Source organism: Thalassophryne amazonica, chromosome 16, assembly GCF_902500255.1.
Source record: "Thalassophryne amazonica chromosome 16, fThaAma1.1, whole genome shotgun sequence".
In the NCBI taxonomy this organism is placed as follows: Eukaryota; Metazoa; Chordata; class Actinopteri; order Batrachoidiformes; family Batrachoididae; genus Thalassophryne; species Thalassophryne amazonica.
In genome coordinates this window covers 86,420,565-86,447,620 of record NC_047118.1, presented here as the reverse complement: position 1 = coordinate 86,447,620, position 27,056 = coordinate 86,420,565, and the positions used below count along the sequence as shown (strand labels likewise).

Sequence of the window (27,056 nt, the reverse complement as noted above, 5' to 3'; positions counted from 1 at the left end):
TAATGAGCTGTGTCCCAGTATAAATGAGCTGTGTCCCAGTAATAAATGAGCTGTGTCCCAGTATAAATGAGCTGTGTCCCAGTATAAATGAGCTGTGTCCCAGTATAAATGAGCTGTGTCCCAGTATAAATGAGCTGTGTCCCAGTATAAATGAGCTGTGTCCCATAATAAATGAGCTGTGTCCCAGTATAAATGAGCTGTGTCCCAGTATAAATGAGCTGTGTCCCAGTATAAATGAGCTGTGTCCCATAATAAATGAGCTGTGTCCCAGTATAAATGAGCTGTGTCCCAGTATAAATGAGCTGTGTCCCAGTATAAATGAGCTGTGTCCCAGTATAAATGAGCTGTGTCCCATAATAAATGAGCTGTGTCCCAGTATAAATGAGCTGTGTCCCAGTATAAATGAGCTGTGTCCCAGTATAAATGAGCTGTGTCCCAGTATAAATGAGCTGTGTCCCATAATAAATGAGCTGTGTCCCAGTATAAATGAGCTGTGTCCCAGTATAAATGAGCTGTGTCCCAGTATAAATGAGCTGTGTCCCATAATAAATGAGCTGTGTCCCATAATAAATGAGCTGTGTCCCAGTATAAATGAGCTGTGTCCCAGTATAAATGAGCTGTGTCCCAGTATAAATGAGCTGTCCCATAATAAATGAGCTGTGCCCCAGTATAAATGAGCTGTGTCCCAGTATAAATGAGCTGTGTCCCAGTATAAATGAGCTGTGTCCCAGTATAAATGAGCTGTGTCCCAGTATAAATGAGCTGTGTCCCAGTATAAATGAGCTGTGTCCCCAGTAATAAATGAGCTGTGTCCCCAGTATAAATGAGCTGTACCCCAGAATAAATGAGCTGTGCCCCAGAATAAATGAGCTGTGTCCAAGAATAAATGAGCTGTACCCCAGTATAAATGAGCTGTGCCCAAGAATAAATGAGCTGTGTCCCAGAATAAATGAGCTGTGTCCAAGTATAAATGAGCTGTGTCCAAGTATAAATGAGCTGTGTCCAAGTATAAATGAGCTGTGTCCCAGTATAAATGAGCTGTGTCCAAGTATATATGAGCTGTGTCCCAGTATATATGAGCTGTGTCCCAGAATAAATGAGCTGTGTCCCAAGTATATAATGAGCTGTGCCCCAGTATAAATGAGCTGTGTCCCAGTATAAATGAGCTGTGTCCCAGTATAAATGAGCTGTGTCCCAGTAATAAATGAGCTGTGTCCCAGTATAAATGAGCTGTGTCCCAGTATAAATGAGCTGTGTCCCATAATAAATGAGCTGTGTCCCAGTATAAATGAGCTGTGTCCCAGTATAAATGAGCTGTGTCCCATAATAAATGAGCTGTGTCCAAGAATAAATGAGCTGTGTCCCAGAATAAATGAGCTGTGTCCAAGAATAAATGAGCTGTGTCCCATAATAAATGAGCTGTGTCCCATAATAAATGAGCTGTGTCCCAGTAATAAATGAGCTGTGTCCCTTAATAAATGAGCTGTGTCCCATAATAAATGAGCTGTGTCCCAGAATAAATGAGCTGTGTCCAAGAATAAATGAGCTGTGTCCCAGTAATAAATGAGCTGTGTCCCATAATAAATGAGCTGTGTCCCATAATAAATGAGCTGTGTCCAAGAATAAATGAGCTGTGTCCCATAATAAATGAGCTGTGTCCCAGAATAAATGAGCTGTGTCCCAGAATAAATGAGCTGTGTCCCAGTATAAATGAGCTGTGTCCCAGTATAAATGAGCTGTGTCCCATAATAAATGAGCTGTGTCCCAGAATAAATGAGCTGTGTCCCAGAATAAATGAGCTGTGTCCCAGTATAAATGAGCTGTGTCCCAGTATAAATGAGCTGTGTCCCAGAATAAATGAGCTGTGTCCCAGAATAAATGAGCTGTGTCCCAGTATAAATGAGCTGTGTCCCAGTATAAATGAGCTGTGTCCCATAATAAATGAGCTGTGTCCCAGAATAAATGAGCTGTGTCCCAGTAATAATGAGCTGTGTCCCAGTATAAATGAGCTGTGTCCCATAATAAATGAGCTGTGTCCCTTAATAAATGAGCTGTGTCCCATAATAAATGAGCTGTGTCCCAGAATAAATGAGCTGTGTCCCAGAATAAATGAGCTGTGTCCCAGAATAAATGAGCTGTGTCCCATAATAAATGAGCTGTGTCCCCCTAATAATGAGCTGTGTCCCCAGTAATAAATGAGCTGTGTCCCAGTATAAATGAGCTGTGTCCCAGTATAATGAGCTGTGCCCCAGACTAAATGAGCTGTGTCCCAGAATAAATGAGCTGTGTCCAGTATATAAATGAGCTGTGTCCCAGTATAAATGAGCTGTGTCCCAGAATAAATGAGCTGGTCCAAGAATAAATGAGCTGTGTCCAGTATAAATGAGCTGTGTCCCAGTATAAATGAGCTGTGCCCCAGTATAAATGAGCTGTGTCCCAGTATAAATGAGCTGTGTCCCAGTATAAATGAGCTGTGTCCCAGTATAAATGAGCTGTGTCCCAGAATAAATGAGCTGTGTCCAAGAATAAATGAGCTGTGTCCCAGTATAAATGAGCTGTGTCCCAGAATAAATGAGCTGTGTCCCAGTATAAATGAGCTGTGTCCCAGAATAAATGAGCTGTGTCCCAGTATAAATGAGCTGTGTCCCAGTAATAAATGAGCTGTGGCCCAGTATAAATGAGCTGTGTCCCATAATAATGAGCTGTGTCCCAGTATAAATGAGCTGTGTCCCAGAATAAATGAGCTGTGTCCCAGTATAAATGAGCTGTGTCCAGAATAAATGAGCTGTGTCCCAGAATAAATGAGCTGTGTCCAGTATAAATGAGCTGTGTCCCAGTATAAATGAGCTGTGTCCCAGTAATAAATGAGCTGTGTCCCAGAATAAATGAGCTGTGTCCCAGTATAAATGAGCTGTGTCCCCAGTAATAAATGAGCTGTGTCCCAGAATAAATGAGCTGTGTCCCAGTATAAATGAGCTGTGTCCCAGTATAAATGAGCTGTGTCCCCAGATAAATGAGCTGTGTCCCAGAATAAATGAGCTGTGTCCCAGTATAAATGAGCTGTGTCCAAGAATAAATGAGCTGTGTCCCAGAATAATGAGCTGTGTCCCAGAATAAATGAGCTGTGTCCCAGAATAAATGAGCTGTGTCCCAGTATAAATGAGCTGTGTCCAGAATAAATGAGCTGTGTCCCAGTATAAATGAGCTGTGTCCCAGAATAAATGAGATGGTCCCAGAATAAATGAGCTGTGTCCCTTAATAAATGAGCTGTGTCCCTTAATAAATGAGCTGTGTCCCTTAATAAATGAGCTGTGTCCCTTAATAAATGAGCTGTGTCCCTTAATAAATGAGCTGTGTCCCATAATAAATGAGCTGTGTCCCAGTAATAAATGAGCTGTGTCCCAGTATAAATGAGCTGTGTCCCAGTATAAATGAGCTGTGTCCAGTATAAATGAGCTGTGTCCCAGAATAAATGAGCTGTGTCCAAGAATAAATGAGCTGTGTCCCAGAATAAATGAGCTGTGCCAGATAAATGAGCTGTGTCCCATACTAAATGAGCTGTGTCCAAGAATAAATGAGCTGTTGTCCCATAATAAATGAGCTGTGTCCCTTATAAATTAGCTGTGTCCACGAATAAATTAGCTGTGTCACGAATAAATGAGCTGTGTCCATAATAAATGAGCTGTGTCCAAGAATAAATGAGCTGTGTCCCATAATAAATGAGCTGTGTCCCAGAATAAATGAGCTGTGTCCCAGTATAAATGAGCTGTGTCCCATAATAACTGAGCTGTGTCCCAGTATAAATGAGCTGTGTCCCATAATAAATGAGCTGTGTCCAGTATAAATGAGCTGTGTCCCAGTATAAATGAGCTGTGCCCAAGAATAAATGAGCTGTGTCCCATAATAAATGAGCTGTGTCCCAGAATAAATGAGCTGTGTCCCAGTATAAATGAGCTGTGTCCCATAATAAATGAGCTGTGTCCCAGTATAAATGAGCTGTGTCCCATAATAAATGAGCTGTGTCCCAGTATAAATGAGCTGTGTCCCAGTATAAATGAGCTGTGTCCCATAATAAATGAGCTGTGTCCCAGTATAAATGAGCTGTGTCCCAGTATAAATGAGCTGTGTCCCAGTATAAATGAGCTGTGTCCCAGTATAAATGAGCTGTGTCCCATAATAAATGAGCTGTGTCCCAGTATAAATGAGCTGGTCCCATAATAAATGAGCTGTGTCCCAGTATAAATGAGCTGTGTCCCAGTATAAATGAGCTGTGTCCCATAATAAATGAGCTGTGTCCCAGTATAAATGAGCTGTGTCCCATAATAAATGAGCTGTGTCCCAGTAAATGAGCTGTGTCCCAGTATAAATGAGCTGTGTCCCATAATAAATGAGCTGTGTCCCAGTATAAATGAGCTGTGTCCCAGTATAAATGAGCTGTGTCCAAGAATAAATGAGCTGTGTCCAAGAATAAATGAGCTGTGTCCAAGAATAAATGAGCTGTGTCCAAGAATAAATGAGCTGTGTCCCAGTATAAATGAGCTGTGCCCCAGAATAAATGAGCTGTGTCCCAGTATAAATGAGCTGTGTCCAAGAATAAATGAGCTGTGTCCCAGAATAAATGAGCTGTGTCCCAGTATAAATGAGCTGTGTCCCAGTATAAATGAGCTGTGTCCCATAATAAATGAGCTGTGTCCAAGAATAAATGAGCTGTGTCCCAGTATAAATGAGCTGTGTCCCAGAATAAATGAGCTGTGTCCAGAATAAATGAGCTGTGTCCCATAATAAATGAGCTGTGTCCAAGATAAATGAGCTGTGTCCCAGTATAAATGAGCTGTGTCCCAGAATAAATGAGCTGTGTCCCATAATAAATGAGCTGTGTCCAAGAATAAATGAGCTGTGTCCCAGAATAAATGAGCTGTGTCCCATAATAAATGAGCTGTGTCCAAGAATAAATGAGCTGTGTCCCAGAATAAATGAGCTGTGTCCCATAATAAATGAGCTGTGTCCAAGAATAAATGAGCTGTGTCCCAGAATAAATGAGCTGTGTCCCATAATAAATGAGCTGTGTCCCATAATAAATGAGCTGTGTCCCATAATAAATGAGCTGTGTCCCATAATAAATGAGCTGTGTCCCATAATAAATGAGCTGTGTCCCATAATAAATGAGCTGTGTCCAAGAATAATGAGCTGTGTCCCAGAATAAATGAGCTGTGTCCCAGTATAAATGAGCTGTGTCCCAGTATAAATGAGCTGTGTCCAAGAATAAATGAGCTGTGTCCAAGAATAAATGAGCTGTGTCCAAGAATAAATGAGCTGTGTCCAAGAATAAATGAGCTGTGTCCCATAATAAATGAGCTGTGTCCAAGAATAAATGAGCTGTGTCCCATAATAAATGAGCTGTGTCCCATAATAAATTAGCTGTGTCCAAGAATAAATTAGCTGTGTCCAAGAATAAATGAGCTGTGTCCCATAATAAATGAGCTGTGTCCAAGAATAAATGAGCTGTGTCCCATAATAATGAGCTGTGTCCCAGAATAAATGAGCTGTGTCCCAGTATAAATGAGCTGTGTCCCATAATAAATGAGCTGTGTCCCAGTATAAATGAGCTGTGTCCCATAATAAATGAGCTGTGTCCCAGTATAAATGAGCTGTGTCCCAGTATAAATGAGCTGTGCCCCAGTATAAATGAGCTGTGTCCCATAATAAATGAGCTGTGTCCCAGAATAAATGAGCTGTGTCCCAGTATAAATGAGCTGTGTCCCATAATAAATGAGCTGTGTCCCAGTATAAATGAGCTGTGTCCAAGTATAAATGAGCTGTGTCCCAGTATAAATGAGCTGTGTCCAAGTATAAATGAGCTGTGTCCCATAATAAATGAGCTGTGCCCCAGTATAAATGAGCTGTGTCCCAGTATAAATGAGCTGTGTCCCATAATAAATGAGCTGTGTCCCAGTATAAATGAGCTGTGTCCCATAATAAATGAGCTGTGTCCCAGTATAATGAGCTGTGTCCCAGTATAAATGAGCTGTGTCCCAGTATAAATGAGCTGTGTCCAAATAAATGAGCTGTCTGTGTCCCAGTATAAATGAGCTGTGTCCCATAATAAATGAGCTGTGTCCCAGTATAAATGAGCTGTGTCCCAGAATAAATGAGCTGGTCCCAGTATAAATGAGCTGTGCCCAGTAATAATGAGCTGTGTCCCAGTATAAATGAGCTGTGTCCCAGATATAAATGAGCTGTGTCCCAGTATAAATGAGCTGTGTCCCAGAATAAATGAGATGGTCCCAGAATAAATGAGCTGTGCCCCAGTATAAATGAGCTGTGTCCCAGAATAAATGAGCTGTGTCCCCAGTATAAATGAGCTGTGTCCCCAGAATAAATGAGCTGTGTCCCTTAATAAATGAGCTGTGTCCCAGTATAAATGAGCTGTGTCCAGAATAAATGAGCTGTGCCCCAGTATAAATGAGCTGTGTCCCAGTAATAAATGAGCTGTGTCCCAGTATAAATGAGCTGTGTCCAGAATAAATGAGCTGTGTCCCAGTATAAATGAGCTGTGTCCCAGAATAAATGAGCTGGTCCCAGAATAAATGAGCTGTGTCCCAGTATAAATGAGCTGTGTCCCAGTATAAATGAGCTGTGTCCCAGAATAAATGAGCTGTGTCCAGTATAAATGAGCTGTGTCCCATAATAAATGAGCTGTGTCCAAGAATAAATGAGCTGTGTCCCATAATAAATGAGCTGTGTCCCAGAATAAATGAGCTGTGTCCCAGTATAAATGAGCTGTGTCCCAGTATAAATGAGCTGTGTCCCATAATAAATGAGCTGTGTCCCAGTATAAATGAGCTGTGTCCCAGTATAAATGAGCTGTGTCCCAGTATAAATGAGCTGTGTCCCATAATAAATGAGCTGTGTCCCAGTATAAATGAGCTGTGTCCCATAATAAATGAGCTGTGTCCCAGTATAAATGAGCTGTGTCCCATAATAAATGAGCTGTGTCCCATAATAAATGAGCTGTGTCCCAGTATAAATGAGCTGTGTCCCAGTATAAATGAGCTGTGTCCCATAATAAATGAGCTGTGTCCAAGAATAAATGAGCTGTGTCCCAGTATAAATGAGCTGTGTCCCATAATAAATGAGCTGTGTCCAAGAATAAATGAGCTGTGTCCCATAATAAATGAGCTGTGTCCCATAATAAATGAGCTGTGTCCAAGAATAAATGAGCTGTGTCCCAGTATAAATGAGCTGTGTCCCAGTATAAATGAGCTGTGTCCCATAATAAATGAGCTGTGTCCAAGAATAAATGAGCTGTGTCCCAGTATAAATGAGCTGTGTCCAAGAATAAATGAGCTGTGTCCCAGTATAAATGAGCTGTGTCCAAGAATAAATGAGCTGTGTCCAAGAATAAATGAGCTGTGTCCAAGAATAAATGAGCTGTGTCCCAGTATAAATGAGCTGTGTCCAAGAATAAATGAGCTGTGTCCAAGAATAAATGAGCTGTGTCCAAGAATAAATGAGCTGTGTCCCAGTATAAATGAGCTGTGTCCAAGAATAAATGAGCTGTGTCCCAGTATAAATGAGCTGTGTCCAAGAATAAATGAGCTGTGTCCAAGAATAAATGAGCTGTGTCCAAGAATAAATGAGCTGTGTCCAAGAATAAATGAGCTGTGTCCCAGTATAAATGAGCTGTGTCCAAGAATAAATGAGCTGTGTCCCAGTATAAATGAGCTGTGTCCAAGAATAAATGAGCTGTGTCCAAGAATAAATGAGCTGTGTCCAAGAATAAATGAGCTGTGTCCCAGTATAAATGAGCTGTGTCCAAGAATAAATGAGCTGTGTCCCATAATAAATGAGCTGTGTCCCTTAATAAATGAGCTGTGTCCCATAATAAATGAGCTGTGTCCCATAATAAATGAGCTGTGTCCCATAATAAATGAGCTGTGTCCCATAATAAATGAGCTGTGTCCCATAATAAATGAGCTGTGTCCCATAATAAATGAGCTGTGTCCCATAATAAATGAGCTGTGTCCCAGTATAAATGAGATGTGTCCCAGTATAAATGAGCTGTGTCCCATAATAAATGAGCTGTGTCCCAGTATAAATGAGATGTGTCCCAGTATAAATGAGCTGTGTCCCAGTATAAATGAGCTGTGTCCCAGTATAAATGAGATGTGTCCCAGTATAAATGAGCTGTGTCCCAGTATAAATGAGCTGTGTCCCAGTATAAATGAGCTGTGTCCCAGTATAAATGAGCTGTGTCCCATAATAAATGAGCTGTGTCCCAGTATAAATGAGCTGTGTCCCAGTATAAATGAGCTGTGTCCCAGTAATAAATGAGCTGTGTCCCAGTATAAATGAGCTGTGTCCCAGTATAAATGAGCTGTGTCCCAGTATAAATGAGCTGTGTCCCATAATAAATGAGCTGTGTCCCAGTATAAATGAGCTGTGTCCCAGTAATAAATGAGCTGTGTCCCAGTATAAATGAGCTGTGTCCCATAATAAATGAGCTGTGTCCCATAATAAATGAGCTGTGTCCCAGTATAAATGAGCTGTGTCCCAGTATAAATGAGCTGTGTCCCAGTAATAAATGAGCTGTGTCCCAGAATAAATGAGCTGTGTCCCAGTATAAATGAGCTGTGTCCCATAATAAATGAGCTGTGTCCCAGAATAAATGAGCTGTGTCCCATAATAAATGAGCTGTGTCCCATAATAAATGAGCTGTGTCCAAGAATAAATGAGCTGTGTCCCAGTATAAATGAGCTGTGTCCCAGTATAAATGAGCTGTGTCCCATAATAAATGAGCTGTGTCCAAGAATAAATGAGCTGTGTCCCAGTATAAATGAGCTGTGTCCAAGAATAAATGAGCTGTGTCCCAGTATAAATGAGCTGTGTCCCATAATAAATGAGCTGTGTCCAAGAATAAATGAGCTGTGTCCAAGAATAAATGAGCTGTGTCCAAGAATAAATGAGCTGTGTCCCAGTATAAATGAGCTGTGTCCAAGAATAAATGAGCTGTGTCCAAGAATAAATGAGCTGTGTCCAAGAATAAATGAGCTGTGTCCCAGTATAAATGAGCTGTGTCCAGAATAAATGAGCTGTGTCCCAGTATAAATGAGCTGTGTCCAAGAATAAATGAGCTGTGTCCAAGAATAAATGAGCTGTGTCCAAGAATAAATGAGCTGTGTCCAAGAATAAATGAGCTGTGTCCCAGTATAAATGAGCTGTGTCCAAGAATAAATGAGCTGTGTCCCAGTATAAATGAGCTGTGTCCAAGAATAAATGAGCTGTGTCCAAGAATAAATGAGCTGTGTCCAAGAATAAATGAGCTGTGTCCCAGTATAAATGAGCTGTGTCCAAGAATAAATGAGCTGTGTCCCATAATAAATGAGCTGTGTCCAAGAATAAATGAGCTGTGTCCCATAATAAATGAGCTGTGTCCCATAATAAATGAGCTGTGTCCCATAATAAATGAGCTGTGTCCCATAATAAATGAGCTGTGTCCCATAATAAATGAGCTGTGTCCCATAATAAATGAGCTGTGTCCCATAATAAATGAGCTGTGTCCCAGTATAAATGAGATGTGTCCCAGTATAAATGAGCTGTGTCCCAGTATAAATGAGATGTGTCCCAGTATAAATGAGCTGTGTCCCAGTATAAATGAGCTGTGTCCCAGTATAAATGAGATGTGTCCCAGTATAAATGAGATGTGTCCCAGTATAAATGAGCTGTGTCCCAGTATAAATGAGCTGTGTCCCAGTATAAATGAGATGTGTCCCAGTATAAATGAGATGTGTCCCAGTATAAATGAGCTGTGTCCCAGTATAAATGAGCTGTGTCCCAGTATAAATGAGCTGTGTCCCAGTATAAATGAGATGTGTCCCAGTATAAATGAGATGTGTCCCAGTATAAATGAGCTGTGTCCCAGTATAAATGAGCTGTGTCCCAGTATAAATGAGCTGTGTCCCAGTATAAATGAGCTGTGTCCCATAATAAATGAGCTGTGTCCCAGTATAAATGAGCTGTGTCCCAGAATAAAAAAAGATGATGAAGTGGTATAGAGGGGGGGCTTCTTTCACTAAAAACATCAAATCGAGGCTTGCATCTCAGATGTATCTTCTGGCAAACTGTAGGTGAACTTTCAGGTCTTCTTTTTAAGAAAATCCTCCTCTGCTCCACTTCATCATGAAGCTCTACAACTAAGGATACAAAATGCAAAACATGCACTGTGCACAATTTCTCCAATCACAGCCACAGAAGCCTGTAACTTCTTCTGGGTTGTCTTGGTGGCTTTCCTCACTCGTTGCACAGTCACTCAATGTTTGAGAACTCTCTACTCCACACAGATTTACCATACAGTGTTATACTGTTCGTATTTCTTTATAACTGATGTAAATAAAGTTCAAGACATATTCAGTGATTTGGAAATGTTCATGTATCCATCGACTGACTTGTCTGAAAAAACCTGGCAATTAAACTGATTATTTACAGGTATTATACCAAAGGGGCTGAATACTTATACAACCCATCATCTTGGCTTTTACATTTTTAATTAATTTATGTCAGGTTGTAGACATTTACTTTCAGTTTGAGCTTAAGGAAGATAATTTTAGATTTTTTTATAATGAGAAGCCTGATTTACTTTTTTGCATTTGAAATGTCATTAACAAATTAAAATGTGTGAAATACCAAGGGGCTGAATACTTTTGCAAGCCACTGTACATATAACAAAACTTGTCCTCTGCATTTAACCCACATCCTAATTACAGTTAGACACAATCTAACCACTTTTGTGTGACACAGCGCACATTTCCACGGTCATTTCACTTTTGATACATTACGTCACGTTTTTGTGCGTACGCACCGTTTGTCTCCAAACTTTGTACACGAGGCTCCAGGCCTGTAAATCATACATACGGTCAAAATATTGGGCAGAAAACCCCATTCCAGCCAGTAGATGGCAGTAATCCACTTTAACGCCGGATGTCTTCTTCCTAAAAAACAAAACAAATGAGTGGTTTCCTGTTCGCTTCCGAGGCTTGAACTAGCTTAACTGGGTACCCTGAAAATGCTCCTTGGAACGGATTAAACTTCAACGCTGTAAAACGCTTAATATGTAAAAAAAAAAAAAAAAAAAAAAAAAAAAAAAAAAAAAGGGAAAAAACAAAAAACAACCCAGATTGATAAAAACCGACAATAAATTAGAAGAAGAAATGACGTAATGAGCACAAAAAAGTCCGGCCGCTGATGTTTAAAGCGCGGCTAACTGCTGCTAATGACGAGATATTTGAGTTATTAAAAACAAAACCATCGTAAGTTCAAAGTGATAAAAGAAGGAACGAGTCAGAGTGCCGGATGCTGTTTTCAAGCCTGAAGTTCGTCGCCGATACGGAGCAGGTTTGTTTTAGACTATCACTGAAAACACAAAATTATCCATATATATATATATATATGTATATATATATAGATATTTATATATATATATATGTGTATGTATATATATATAGATATTTATATATATATATATGTGTATGTATATATATATAGATATATATATATATATGTGTATATATATATATACGCACACACACAGTCACTTGCCCAGTTCCAGATCACTGCTGTAGTTTTTGTGCCGCCGTTTCTCGTAATCAGCACGAATAAGCTAATACTTGGTACCAATGGAAAGATTGATGTTTTGTCTACAAACGACCACAAGCTCGACCAGATCCAGCCATCCTTGTGATCAGCAGAGGAATCAAAACATCCTGGTGTCTGCGGTGTGCGCGCTTTTTCTGACTCACTCATTCCTGCAAGTTTTAAAGTAACGAGCAGTGTTTTTGGTTCTAGAGTGGGAAAATACTTACTTGGGTAGAAAATGTCAGTGTGTTATGTCTTGCTGTTTAATTGCTGCGCGCATTTATCTCCGACGCGAAAATGTGCCGGTTGTGGATCACTGAAGCAGCAGCCTCGTGTCTGTAGTTGTGAGCCTTGTGGACTTTGGGGGCTCATCTCAACATCACGAATGGACATGAATGTGGGGGCTTTTACTTTTAATTCGGGAGAAATCTCACCTCCACACTTCATTTTTTGCTCGTAAAAACGTATAACATCGCTTTTCGAAACGAAGTAAATTCTCATTTAATAAGTACAATTTATATCAGTAGTGTTCAAAACACATTCTCGGGCACAGTGTGTATCATTCTGCATTAGAAGGGCTCCAGCCAGATGCCAGGAATGAACCCAAAGTGAGGCAGAGTGTCGTGATCCGGAACTGGCAAAAGTGATCCGTTTCTGGCGAATGTTTACGCCACACATAATGTGGCTTCACACTTTAAGTAGAAGCGCTACTCCACCCAGACTTTTTCAGCTAAATAACATCCAAATCCCAATACAACAATACACAATAAAGGACATTCAGTTGCATTATGGCTCTGTATAGTGGGACTTTAAAAAAGGTGATCTGGAACTGGGCAACCGTCTGTATATATATATGGCGACCGCTATACAACGAGCCGGGCTCGTCCATTAGCTTAGTGCAGGCTATTCACCGAGCCTGGGAGCTCGGTGAATAGCAATATCTTGGCTATTCAACGAGCTGGCTCACTGAATAGCTATGTTTTGACTATTCAACAATCCCAAGGCCCTGTCTTACTAATGGCTCATATAATATGAGCTACTTTATGGCTCTTATGAGCCATATGAATTGTTAGTGCAGCGGGACTATGAATTGTTGAATACCACAACTCCTTTATACCTCTTACTATGCTTATAGTGGAGTACATTTACTTAAGGCAACCGCTATACAACAAGCCGGGCTCGTCCATTAGCTTAGCGCAGGCTATTCACCGAGCCTATCCCCGGCTCATTGAATAGCCACTTCATATGTATGTGTATATATATATATATATATATATATATATATATATATATATATATATATATATATATAAATTTTTTTTATTAAAAACGAATTACACTTGAAATAACACAAAATAACAAGGTGAAATTTTGGTAACATATAATTACTTTTAAACACAACTGAAAATTGACTTAAGATTTCTTGGCTGAGAAAACAAATTTAGCGCATTATTTTACTACTGTTTGGCAACATTTGAATGAATCATGAATCAAAAAATATTTTTTTGTCGTATTTGACTTAAATGATTTTGTCTTGTTAAATGTATTTAGATATTGGGGGCTGATTATTATGAAATGGGGTACAATATAATGAAATGGAGCAGAATAGAGCAGACTGACTCCAAATATTTAAAAAAAGTTGGTGACTCCAAATGGAGTGATATGAGGGCTGATTAATACAAAATGGAGCAATATGGGGGCTAATTATTAAGACATGGGGTAAAATGTAATGCAATGGAGCAGAACAGAGCAGACTGACTCCAAATTTTTAAAAAAATGTTTGTTTTTTTTTGTTTTTTGCTGACTCCAAATAGTCTTATTTTTTGGTGTTATGTTTTTGTGGCCTTTTGGAAATGCACTCAGTATATGTACTCAGGGCAGGTTTGACATCTGGTGTTCAACTTCAGTCACCGACCCAAATGGACCCACTTACATGTATATAAAACATCTATACCCTGAATCACATTTCTCTTTTCTCCACTTCAAAAGAAATCCAACTTATGAGCTGAAATCATGTAAATAGGGGAGTTCATCTCGACAGAACACTGGCACTCGTAATACAGTGGGGAAAATAAGTATTTGACCCCCTGTCAGTTTTGCAGGTTTTCCCACCTACAAAGAACAGAGAGGTCTGTAATTTTTATCATAGGTACACTTCAACTATGAGAGACAGAATCTAAAAAAAAATCCAGAAAATCATATTGTATGATTTTTAAATAATTCATTTGCATTTTATTGCATGAAATAAGTATTTGAACCCCCAGAAAAACAGAGCTTAACAATAGGTACAGACATTTGTCTGCCATTACAGTGGTCAGACCTTTCCTGTAGTTCTTGACCAAGTTTTCACACACTGCAACAGGGATTTTGGTCCACTCCTCCATACAAATCTTCTCCAAATCTTTCAGGTTTGGAGTTTCAGCTCCCTTAGTGATGGCAATTTTGAAGCCCCATGAACCAATGAGCCACTGCAACACATCTGGCTGAAAATCGACACACTGCTTCGACGTGTTTGATACAGTTTGAAGGATGACATCTGCTGGATTGTTTTGAGAATTACCTTGAGCGAGTGCCCTGACAAATGTTGCATTAATTCATGACTGATGTGGTTTGTTCATGAAAAATAATAATAATAAAAAAAAGTCATATGTATTATTGTGTCTTTTTAATGTAATAAATAGTCCCTACAGATGCACACATAATGGTTATGAAAGCCTTTTGTTGGGAAGGTGTCGTAGCACGGACCCACAACAGGGGGCGCAAATGAACGGACAATGAGTAAGCCAAAAAGTAACAATTTAATGTTGTGATAATACACAACTAAATTTACAGAAATTTGCACAGTCAATTAACACCAGGTGACGTGTGGGCAGGCTCGAAGATAGAAGACCCCCGACGAGAGAGAAGCCGCGTCCCACACGGCTTCCACCACCAACGGTCTGAAGAACACCGGAGCCGCCAAGTCTCGAGTCCCCAGGTGGCCTCTGTCTTCGGCTGTCGACCCTGGTACTGCTGGCAGAAAGCAGAGATAAGATGTATGAGTGTGAGTCCGCACACTCAGTAATCCACAGTCCATACACAGTTAGGAGGGAGCACCTCCACCTCCAATCACACACACTCGTGCAGCTCCTGGTCAACCACTTATCTGGGTTGGGGTGTGAGGCGAAGCCGTCGCTGTCACACCAAACGCCAATCCTCCAGACAAGGCAACACTCCAGGAAAACGGCTGCAATAGAAGTTCAGGTTATTACACACAAGGTGTTAGTCAGCAGAGAAATTACCTTTCCAATGGTAGTCGATTTCTCGGCGAGGAGGTGGAGTTGCAGTCCGGCTTTTATGATGGTGATGATGAACGAGTGACAGCTGGTGCAGGGGATGAATGACAGCTGTCACTTCTTCTGGGTCTGGCGCCCTCTCGTGCTTGGAGCCCGCACTCCAAGCAGGGCGCCCTCTGGTGGTGGTGGGCCAGCAGTACCTCCTCTTCAGCGGCCCACATAACAGGACCCCCCCCCTCAACGGGCGCCTCCTGGTGTCCGACCAGGCTTGTCCGGATGTCTGGTGTAGAAATCGGCCAGGATTGCCGGGTCCAGGATGAAGCTCCTCTTCACCCAGGAGCGTTCTTCAGGTCCATACCCCTCCCAGTCCACCAGATATTGGAACCCCCGGCCCTTACGACGGACGTCCAGGAGCCTGCGGACTGTCCAGGCAGGCTCCCCGTCAATGAGCCGGGCAGGAGGCGGCGTAGGTCCCGGAGTACAGAGGGGCGAGGTGTGGTGTGGCTTCAGACGGGAAACATGAAAAACAGGGTGGATCCGCAGTGAAGCCGGGAGTTGGAGCTTCACTGCGGCCGGGTTGATGATCTTGAGCACACGAAACGGACCAATGAACCTTTCCTTTAGTTTCGGGGAGTCGACACACAGAGGGATGTCCTTGGTCGAGAGCTACACCTCCTGCCCGGGCTGGTATGTGTGGGCCGGGGAACGCCGGCGGTCCGCATGGGCCTTGGCCCTCGTCCGGGCCTTTAACAGGGCAGAGCGGGCCTTCCGCCACACACGGCGGCACCTCCTGAGGTGGGCCTGGACCGAGGGCACACCGACCTCTCCCTCCACCAGCGGGAACAATGGGGGCTGGTACCCCAAACATGCCTCAAAAGGGGAGAGGCCGGTAGCAGACGAAACTTGGCTGTTATGGGCATACTTGATCCAGGCCAGATGGTGACTCCAGGCCGCCGGGTGCGCGGAGGTGACGCATCGAAGGGCCTGCTCCAGCTCCTGGTTAGCCCGCTCTGCCTGGCCGTTTGTCTGGGGGTGGTACCTGGACGAGAGACTCACGGTGGCCCCCAGCTCCTTACAGAAACTCTTCCTCACCTGCGAAGAGAACTGGGGACCACGATCTGAAACGATGTCCGATGGTATCCCATGCAGCCGCATGACGTGGTGGACCAGGAGGTCTGCCGTCTCCTGGGCCATCGGGAGCTTCGGGAGGGCCACGAAGTGGGCCGCCTTGGAGAACCGGTCCACTATCGTGAGAATTACGGTGTTGCCCTGGGACGGCGGGAGGCAACTGATGAAGTCCAGGCCGATGTGAGACCAGGGGCGATGAGGCACCGGCAGGGGTTGGAGGAGTCCTGAAGTCCTCCGATGGTCTGCCTTGCCCCTGGCGCAGATGGTACAGGCCTGGACGTAGTCCCGGACGTCGGTTTCCAGGGACGCCCACCAGAAGCGCTGCTGGACTACTGCCACGGTCCTACGCACTCCGGGATGACAGGACAGCTTGGACCCATGATAGAAGTCCAATACGGCAGCTCTTGCCTCTGGTGGGACGTACAGTCTGTTCTTGGGGCCGGTCCCCGGGTCCGGGCTCCTTGCCAGGGCCTCCCGGATGGTCTTCTCCACGTCCCAGGTGAGGGACGCCACGACAGTGGACTCGGGGATGATGGTCTCGGTGGGGTTCGACAGCCCCGCTTTGGCTTCTTCTTCGTGCACCCGGGACAATGCATCTGATTTTTGGTTCTTGGTCCCGGGGCGGTACGTGATCCGGAAGTCAAAGCGCCCGAAGAACAGAGACCAGCGGGCTTGCCTGGGGTTCAGCCGCTTGGCGGTCCGGATGTACTCCAGGTTCCGATGGTCCGTGAAAACCGTGAAGGGCAACGATGCCCCCTCCAGCAGGTGTCTCCACTCTTCAAGAGCCTCCTTCACTGCGAGGAGCTCCCGATTGCCGACGTCATAGTTCCGTTCAGCTGGGGTCAACCTGCAGGAAAAATAGGCACAAGGATGGAGAACCTTACCAGCCTTCATGCTCTGGGACAGCACGGCTCCTATCCCTGAGTCAGAGGTGTCCACTTCCACTATGTACTGGCGATCAGGATCAGGCTGCACCAGAACTGGTGCAGTCGAGAACCGGCGTTTCAACTCCTGGAACGCGGCTTCGTACCGATCCGACCAGGCGAAGGGGACCTTGGTGGAGGTCAGGGCAGTCAGGGGGCTAACTACCTGACTGTAACCTTTAATGAACCTCCTGTAGAAATTTGCAAAGCCGAGGAACTGCTGTAGTTTCCTGCGGCTTGTTGGTTGGGGCCAATCTCTCACCGCCGCAACCTTGGCCGGATCAGGGGCGACGGAGTTGGAGGAGATGATGAACCCCAGGAAGGACAAAGAAGTGCGGTGGAACTCGCCGTCGTGCCGGGAGGAACCGAGGATCCTAAACACTCCCGGTGGCAGGTTTCGCTCCACTGCGTCACAACCCCGAACGGCCAATCTGTCCGGGGATTGTGCTTCACCATCCATGGAAATCCCAAAATCACTCGGGAGGTAGATGGTGTTACATGGAACACAATCTCCTCCCTGTGATTCCCAGACACAACCAAGGTCACTGGTTGTGTCTGATGTGTGATTAATGGAAGCAGGGTGCCATCTAGTGCTCGCACCTGCAATGGTGCCGGCAGAGCCACCAGGGGGAGCCCTACTTCCTTTGCCCATCTGCTATCTAGCAGATTCCCTTCCGACCCCGTGTCTACCAGTGCTGGGGCGTGAAGGGTTAAATCCCCACAAAGGATCGTTACTGGGATTCGTGCAGATTTGCGGGGTTTTCCCGTGTGCGTGTTATGGCCCACCCTTAGCCCAGTTTCTAAGGACGGGCGTTGTAGTTTGACCGTTTGGGGCAGTCCTTCTGCCGGTGCTCACAAGAGCCGCAGATAAAACACTCCCCGCGGGCCAGCCTCCTTTGCCTGATGTTTGTTTTCACTTTGGCCCTGCTCGTGTCCATAGCCTCCTCAGCAGGGGGAGCTGTAGCCACACGGAGCTCTCTGGCAGTGAAACGTGGGGACGACGTCACCTTTTCGGAACCGGAAGGGGGAGGGACGGCTCGTGCCCGGTCACGCCCCCTGGCCTGCTCCCGACGATGCTCGTTTAAACGGTTGTCTAAGCGTATAACTAAATCGACAAGCCCGTCAAAATCCCGCGGTTCCTCCTTAGCCAGCAGATGCTCCTTCAGGACCGGGGACAGTCCACTTACGAAGGCGGCGCGGAGCGCAACGTTATTCCAGCCGGACCTCGCTGCCGCGATGCGGAAGTCGACTGCATACTCGGCTGCGCTACGGTGCCCCTGTCTCATAGACAGCAGCACGTTCGAAGCGGTCTCGCCTCTGTTGGGATGGTCAAACACTTGTTTGAACTCCCGTACAAACCCAGTATAAGACGTTAGGAGCCGTGAATTCTGCTCCCAAAGCGCCGTAGCCCAGGCGCGTGCCTCTCCTCGAAGCAGATTAATAACATAAGCCACCCGGCTGGCGTCTGACGCGTACATGACAGGGCGCTGTGAAAAGACGAGCGAACACTGCATGAGGAAGTCTGCGCACGTCTCAACACAGCCCCCGTACGGTTCCGGAGGGCTTATGTATGCTTCAGGGGACGGTGGGGGGGGCCGTTGAACGACCAGTGGAACGTCTGATACAGGCCCAGGACCAGCCAGAGGAGTGGCTGCAGCAGTGCCCTGATCGCGCGCTTCCACCCTGGCAGTGAGAGCCTCCACCCTCCGGTTAAGGAGGACATTCTGCTCGGTCACTAAATCTAACCGAGCCGTGAAGGCGGTTAAGATCTGCTGCAGCTCACTCAACACGCCTCCCGCTGACGCCTGCGCTCCTGGTTCTTCCATTGGCCGTTCAAGCTCGGGTTGACGCCCCTCGGAATCCATGACTATTGGCCGAGAAATCCTGTTGGGAAGGTGTCGTACCACGGACCCACAACAGGGGGCGCAAATGAACGGACAATGAGTAAGCCAAAAAGTAACAATTTAATGTTGTGATAATACACAACTAAATTTACAGAAATTTGCACAGTCAATTAACACCAGGTGACGTGTGGGCAGGCTCGAAGATAGAAGACCCCCGACGAGAGAGAAGCTGCGTCCCACACGGCTTCCACCACCAACGGTCTGAAGAACACCGGAGCCGCCAAGTCCCGGGTCCCCCGGTGGCCTCTGTCTTCGGCTGTCGACCCTGGTACTGCTGGCAGAAAGCAGAGATAAGATGTATGAGTGTGAGTCTGCACACTCAGTAATCCACAGTCCATACACAGTTAGGAGGGAGCACCTCCACCTCCAATCACACACACTCGTGCAGCTCCTGGTCAACCACTTATCTGGGTTGGGGTGTGAGGCGAAGCCGTCGCTGTCACACCAAACGCCAATCCTCCAGACAAGGCAACACTCCAGGAAAACGGCTGCAATAGAAGTTCAGGTTATTACACACAAGGTGTTAGTCAGCAGAGAAATTACCTTTCCAATGGTAGTCGATTTCTCGGCGAGGAGGTGGAGTTGCAGTCCGGCTTTTATGATGGTGATGATGAACGAGTGACAGCTGGTGCAGGGGATGAATGACAGCTGTCACTTCTTCTGGGTCTGGCGCCCTCTCGTGCTTGGAGCCCGCACTCCAAGCAGGGCGCCCTCTGGTGGTGGTGGGCCAGCAGTACCTCCTCTTTAGCGGCCCGCATAACACCTTTATTGTAGACTATATGTAGATTTGTGTTATCATTCCTCAAACTATATTTAGATAAAATGTGATGGGAAAAGTGAGAAAGGCATGTGCTTCTGCAACTGGTGCTTATGTTGCTGTAATTTGTAAATTAGAATAGAGGGGACAAGAGACGATGATTGTGCAACTTTCAACAATTTTTATTCAAAAAAAGAATAATTTCAACAGTGCTGGACTTTAATCGGCTCCTCTTCTGCCTCACCACCTCTCCAGCTTTGGAGAAGACCCGCTCGTAAGGCACTGATGTTGCTGGCATTGACAAATATTTTTTGCCATTCTCTGTAAATTGGGATAGACTGCAACTCGTGTCGCCCAGTATTTGAGCTGGTCTTCTCCTCTGGAGGTGGGCATATGTTGGGGCAAACCTTTGTAGTAAAGCCCTGAAGGCTTTGCTCTCCACTATTTTGAACGGTTGTGCATCTTCCACAACATAGTCCACCAGTGCCTCATCCAAATCAGCTTGTCTGCCTTTAATGGAAATACAGTCTGACATGCTGAGCTATTTTTGTTTATGAGTATGTTTTAATCTTAGATAAAGAATAAAATACAGCTTACATGGCCAGGTTCCTGCTCCAGGAGCAGCAACAGAAGCAGCAGCCATTGATGTCTCTGGATGTTTGGACCTCAGGTGTCACAGCATTGAAGACGTATTGTTACTGTACGTCAACTCTTGAGCACAAATCAAGCACTTGACCTTTTTGGGGCTTATTAGATCAAAGTGCTCCCAAGCAACTGATCGTGCTCTTTTTGGAACTGGCTCCTCCATGTCCCTTCATCACCACTACTCACTCTCTCACACATACACTCACCTTTCTCACACCTTTCACTTCAACAAAATCACAGTTCTTCTGTCACTCAGCTCAGTCTCTGATCTACCTATAACATATAGTCTAACCTATGTTGATGTACTGTGTGAATAAATGTTGTATATGAATGGATGCCTGTTGTGTGTGTCTGTCTGTTAGATCCTATGTGTATATAGCTAACTATACTAAGTTACCTCTAAACTAGACCTAAATATAAACTAATGCTTTCCTTGGCTTTGAGTCACGTGGTAATTGGCAATAACAGTGTCGCTAGCAATCTCCTCCTCTCAAAAACCCACGGTTTGAGCTGCGATTCAGATCTCATTTAAATACTTGGCGGGTCGTATTGAAACGCCCAGATTATTGGAATTTTCCGCGAAGCTCGACACGAGGTGTGACGTAACGAGGCCTCGCTCGCAGTGGTCATGTGATGGGGGCGTGCTCGAAACGCTGCTCAGTGACACTTCTGGTTCAAAAAGCTCGATGCAGTGTCGAGCAGACTGACTCGAGCTTAACAACACTAAGCTCCCTCCAAAGATTTTCTATTGAGTTCAGGTCTGGAGACTGGCCAGGCCACTCCAGGACCTTGAAATGTTTCTTACGGAGCCCCTCCTTAGTTGCCCTGGCTGTGTGTTTGGGGTCATTATCACGCTGGAAGACCCAGCCATAACCCATCTTCAATGCTCTTACTGAGGGAAGGAGGTTGTTTGCCAAAATCTTGCAATACATGACCCCATCCATCCTCCCTTCAATACGGTGCAGTCGTCCTGTTCCCTTTGCAGAAGAGCACCCCCAGAGTATGATGTTTCCACCCCCATGCTTCACGGTTGGGATGGTTTTCTTGGGGTTGTTCTCATCCTCTAAACATGGTAAGTGGAGTTGATTCCAAAAATCTCTATTTTGATCTCATCTGACCACATGACCTTCTCCCATGCCTCCTCTGGATCATCCAGATGGTCACTGGTGAACTTCAAACGGGCCTGGACCTGTGCTTGCTTGAGCAGGGTGACCTTGCTGCCCTGCAGGATTTTAAACCATGATAGCATCATGTGTTACTAATGTAATCTTTGTGACTGTGGTCCCGGCTCTCTTCAGGTCATTGACCAGGTCCTCCTGTGTAGTTCTGAGCTTTCTCAGAATCATCCTTACCCCACAAAGTGAGATCTTGCATGGAATCCCAGACCAAGGGAGATTGACTGTCATCTTGTGTTTCTTCTAATTTCTAATAAATAATCATAACAGTTGTTGTCTTCTACCAAGCTGCTTGCCTGTTGTCCTGTAGTCCATCCCAGCCTTGTGCAGGTCTACAGTTTTGTCCCTGGTGTCCTTAGACAGCTCTTTGGTCTTGGCTGTGGTGGACAGGTTGGAGTGTGATTGATTGAGTGTGTGAACAGGTGTCTTTTATACAGGTAACAAGTTCAAACAGGTGCAGTTAATACAGGTAAAGAGTGCAGAATAAGAGGGCTTCTTAAAGAAAAATTAACAGGTCTGTGAGAGCCAGAATTCTTGCTGGTTGGTAGAGGGTCAGATACTTATTTTATGCAATAAAATGCAAATTAATTATTTAAAAATCATACAGTGTGATTTTCTGGATTTTTTTTTTAGATTCTGTCTCTGACAGTTGAAGTGTACCTATGATAAAAATTACAGACCTCTCCATTCTTTGTAGGTGTTAAAACCTGTAAAACTGACAGGGGGTCAAATACTTATTTTCCCCACTGTAATTGCCCACAGTCCATGATCTGGCTGTGAAAAAAATCAAATGGTGCACTTAATTTTTCCACAGGGGCATCCTCAAAAATTTACGGCACCCAAAACGCGCAAAATTGAGTGGTAAAATGGAGCCCAAGTACCCATGTGGGACTTGGGGAGCAGGTTATAGCAACAACGCCATAGAGTTTTCTTCTTGCAGGGGTCGAAATACATTTTTTAACCTACTTGCACTGGTGCTAGTAACAAAAAAATGACTTGCACCAAAAAAAAAGTTACTTGCACAACCAAAAGTCAGTCTTATATCAACCTTAAAACTCCTCTGATGTGTCAGACTCTTACTCACTGAGGACAGCAGCAGCGGCAGACAGTTTTTTTTTCTCACGGGCGTGTGTGAACGAATGTCCGTGAAGATTATTTTATTTATTAACTACACAGACGTATAATCAAACAAATGGTGACTGGTTTATAACACAATTATGACAGAGTTTGAGGGGAGAGAGAGCAAGAAACCGCAGCAGCAGCCAGTTTTTTTTTTTCACGTGCGCGCAGGAACTAATTGTCCGTGAAGATAGTTTTATTAACTATCTTCTCTTTTTCCTGATTCTCTCCCCTCAGCCCCAACCAGTCCCAGCAGAAGACTGCCCCTCCCTGAGCCTGGTTCTGCTGGAGGTTTCTTCCTGTTAAAAGGGAGTTTTTCCTTCCCACTGTCGCCAATTGTTTGCTCATAGGGGGTCGGTTTGACCGTTGGGGTTTTTCTGTAATTATTGTATGGCTTTTGCCTTACAATATAAAGCGCCTTGGGGCAACTGTTTGTTGTGATTTGGTGCTATATAAATAAAATTGATTTGATTTGAACTACACAGATGTATAATAAAACAAATGGTGACTGGTTTATAACACAATGATGACACAGAGTTTGAGGGGAGAGAGAGCAAGGAACTGCAGCGGCAGCCAGTTTTTTTTTTTCTTTTTTTTTCTTTGTTTACATGTGCACGGGACAGGAGGTCCTCAAACTGGAGCTCCTGCAGCTCCAGTTATTTGCTGCAGCTCCTGCAGCAAATAATGAATTGGGAACGTCTCATGAGGATGTTGTGAACCCAGGGACGGTGCCGCTGGCGACGTTTGTCAGCTTTCCACAACAAATAAAGCACAGCAACTCGCTCCGTGTGTGATAGTCATAAAACGCAGGGAAGACTAGGCAGGATTTTGGAAAATGTGCTAATTTAAAGTCCCGAAGGCAAATCATATTATTTTTTGGCATACAACATTTTATAGGGGTGGGGGTGGGATGTACAAACACTTCATCATAGCATCAGAGCAAAATAATAGGCTACTAAAATTAAAAAATATATTTATTTCAGTGGTAGGCAAATATAAACTAGTGTCCTAGTAGCCTAGTCTAGATAGGCTAATAGTTTGAAACATTTTATCATAAAATAAATGGGACTAGTTAAAATATAAATATAAATAGTTAAAATATGGCAATCAACCTTGTTCAGAATGCATCGACCTGTGTCATGGTCCACTTTTTTTCATGAATATTCATTATTCGAGACAACATTTTTAACCATGTCCAATGATTTAAAGCATTTTCTTTATTCTTGATCTTAAATCTGAGTATGGCATTGAATTCCCCATATGTGAAAACCTACACTCAACAAAAATATAAACGCAACACTTTTGGTTTTGCTCCCATTTTGTATGAGATGAACTCAAAGATCTAAAACTTTTTCCACATACACAATATCAGCATTTCCCTCAAATATTGTTCACAAACCAGTCTAAATCTGTGATAGTGAGCACTTCTCCTTTGCTGAGATAATCCATCCCACCTCACAGGTGTATCATACCAAGATCCTGATTAGACACCATGATTAGTGCACAGGTGTGCCTTAGACTGCCCACAATAAAAGGCCACTCTGAAAGGTGCAGTTTTATCACACAGCACAATGCCACAGATGTCGCAAGATTTGAGGGAGCGTGCAATTGGCATGCTGACAGCAGGAATGTCAACCAGAGCTGTTGCTCGTGTATTGAATGTTCATTTCTCTACCATAAGCCATCTCCAAAGGCGTTTCAGAGAATTTGGCAGTACATCCAACCAGCCTCACAACCGCAGACCACGTGTAACCACACCAGCCCAGGACCTCCACATCCAGCATGTTCACCTCCAAGATCGTCTGAGACCAGCCACTCGGACAGCTGCTGAAACAATCGGTTTGCATAACCAAAGAATTTCTGCACAAACTGTCAGAAACCGTCTCAGGGAAGCTCATCTGCATGCTCGTCGTCCTCATCGGGGTCTCGACCTGACTCCAGTTCGTCGTCGTAACCGACTTGAGTGGGCAAATGCTCACATTCGCTGGCGTTTGGCACGTTGGAGAGGTGTTCTCTTCACGGATGAATCCCGGTTCACACTGTTCAGGGCAGATGGCAGACAGCGTTTGTGGCGTTGTGTGGGTGAGCGGTTTTCTGATGTCAATGTTGTGGATCGAGTGGCCCATGGTGGCGGTGGGGTTATGGTATGGGCAGGCATCTGTTATGGACGAAGAGAACACAGGTGCATTTTATTGATGGCATTTTGAATGCACAGAGATACCGAGGCCCATTGTTGTGCCATACATCCAAGAACATCACCTCATGTTGCAGCAGGATAATGCACGGCCCCATGTTGCAAGGATCTGTACACAATTCTTGGAAGCTGAAAATGTCCCAGTTCTTGCATGGCCGGCATACTCACCGAACAATGTCACCCATTGAGCATGTTTGGGATGCTCTGGACCGGCGTATACGACAGCGTGTACCAGTTCCTGCCAATATCCAGCAACTTCGCACAGCCATAGAAGAGGAGTGGACCAACATTCCACAGTCCACAATTGACAACCTGATCAACTCTATGCGAAGGAGATGTGTTGCACTGCATGAGGCAAATGGTGGTCACACCAGATACTGACTGGTATCCCCCCCAATAAAACAAAACTGCACCTTTCAGAGTGGCCTTTTATTGTGGACAGTCTAAGGCACACCTGTGCACTAATCATGGTGTCTAATCAGCATCTTGATATGGCACACCGGTGAGGTGGGATGGATTATCTCAGCAAAGGAGAAGTGCTCACTATCACAGATTTAGACTGGTTTGTGAACAATATTTGAGGGAAATGGTGATATTGTGTATGTGGAAAAAGTTTTAGATCTTTGAGTTCATCTCATACAAAATGGGAGCAAAACCAAAAGTGTTGCGTTTATATTTTTGTTGAGTGTATAAAAGCACATTAAATTCAGGTTTTTACTTTGCACAGTCAAAAACATAAGTGATTAATTAGATTTTGACCTGGCGGCAATTATGGGTAATTTTTGAGCCTGGCATACAGAAGATTTTAATTCAGCACCCTTCACAATCCCTAAAAATGTTGTATACCAAAAATTAACATGATTTGCCTTCAGGGTTATTCTTTTTTGAAAATTGACCCTGACTTGAATACAACACACTGGAAATTGTTTTTTTCCTTATTTATTCCTTTATTGATTCATTTTACTGGTGCTTATAGTTGATAAAACTTGGATAAAGTTACTTGCACCAGTGCTTGTGCAGTATAAAATTATGTGCACCGCCCGAATAATACGTGCACAAACTAGCACATGCATGTACTAATTCGACCCCTGTTCTTGTGAGAAATGGATCCACAGGTAAAAATGTTTCATTACTGTAATATGTCAATAAATTTGAGCTGTTAAGTTAGCAAAATTTATTTAATGTTTATATAATAAATATATAATTATTTTATTATTCTATTTACAAGCGCTGTGTACCTCTGGACACATAACTTCTACAGGAATTGGAAGAAGATGGCCTGCTATTCACCTTTGGGATTGTGCCTTCACATCTGCCACTTCACGCCGTGATCCAGTCACTTATGACTTCAAGAAGGCCTGTGATCGACATTTAGATGCAGTCAACAACAGCATGCTGAACAACCCTGAAGGCAACTCAGCTCTAGAGAAAGCAGCTCGTACCGAGAGACTGCTCCTGCAGACATACAAAGTGTAACTGCCAGATATCATGAAAACTCTGGTTCTAAGGCAAACAGACCCCAACTCTGCAAGTATCCTCATTAAGTTTCAACCTGTTCTTCTGGAGGACTACACAGCTGTAACAACAGGAACAGATGGAGACTGCCTGTATCATGCTGCATCCTAAGGTCTTTTTGGAAATGAGAACCACCACCTTCATCTGAGGTTACTCACAGCCTTGAAGATGGCAGAGCACAGGTCGTACTATGATCCAGAGAGTCATAATCACCTAGATGTTATGAGTGATGCTGCAGTTCTTTGTGACTCTTTGCTCAATGAACTGACAGCTTCTTGTACTGAGGGAGATGGTCTGGTATAGGCCATATGTATCCCCTCAGTGCTGCTCGACATGTGGCTTTACGCTCCTACTGTTCACCTGTTATGAACGAACACTTTTTCTCCACACCATTGTTTCTTCGGCTCTGTCGTCGTGGTTTGCAGAAATCAGCTTTGCCAGCCATAATCCTCATGTGAACCTGTATCGATGTACCTGCCAGAAAGAGACTTCTGTCCGGACCATTTTGTACTACTCCAAAAAACGAATTGGTGAGACGCATGTGGAAAGAGTGGACCTCACACAACAGGACTGCAGTCAAGACCACTACCTCTGCAGTGAAGCTGCTCTACGCAGCTGTGAAACAGGACCGATACCAACAAGATGAAGATGAAGTTGACAAAGATCCCGAGATTGCACAACCAAATGGCACAAACACCCAGTCCAGTGAGGAACAACACATGCCCGATATTTCTTACACAACATAGCAACAACAAGAACCAACTGTGGAGAGTGGGGATGACAGTGTGCA

General features: G+C 44.1%; 1 protein-coding gene and 1 long non-coding RNA gene across 3 annotated transcripts in view; one reads left to right on the top strand and one right to left on the bottom strand.

Annotated features, from left to right (window-relative positions):
- Nucleotides 1-27,056, top strand: part of LOC117527214 (gastrula zinc finger protein XlCGF57.1-like) — a 208,247-nt gene that overhangs the window by 141,877 nt on the left and 39,314 nt on the right. For both annotated transcript variants that reach the window (XM_034189428.1, XM_034189431.1), the window contains exon 1: nt 11,034-11,391. The gene's annotated coding sequence lies outside the window, so the exon portion shown is untranslated. Of the gene's footprint in view, nt 11,392-27,056 lie in introns of those variants that run through there.
- LOC117527217 overlaps nt 1-27,056 on the bottom strand; it is a 129,280-nt gene that overhangs the window by 95,477 nt on the left and 6,747 nt on the right. The gene's annotated exons all lie outside the window — the stretch shown is intronic.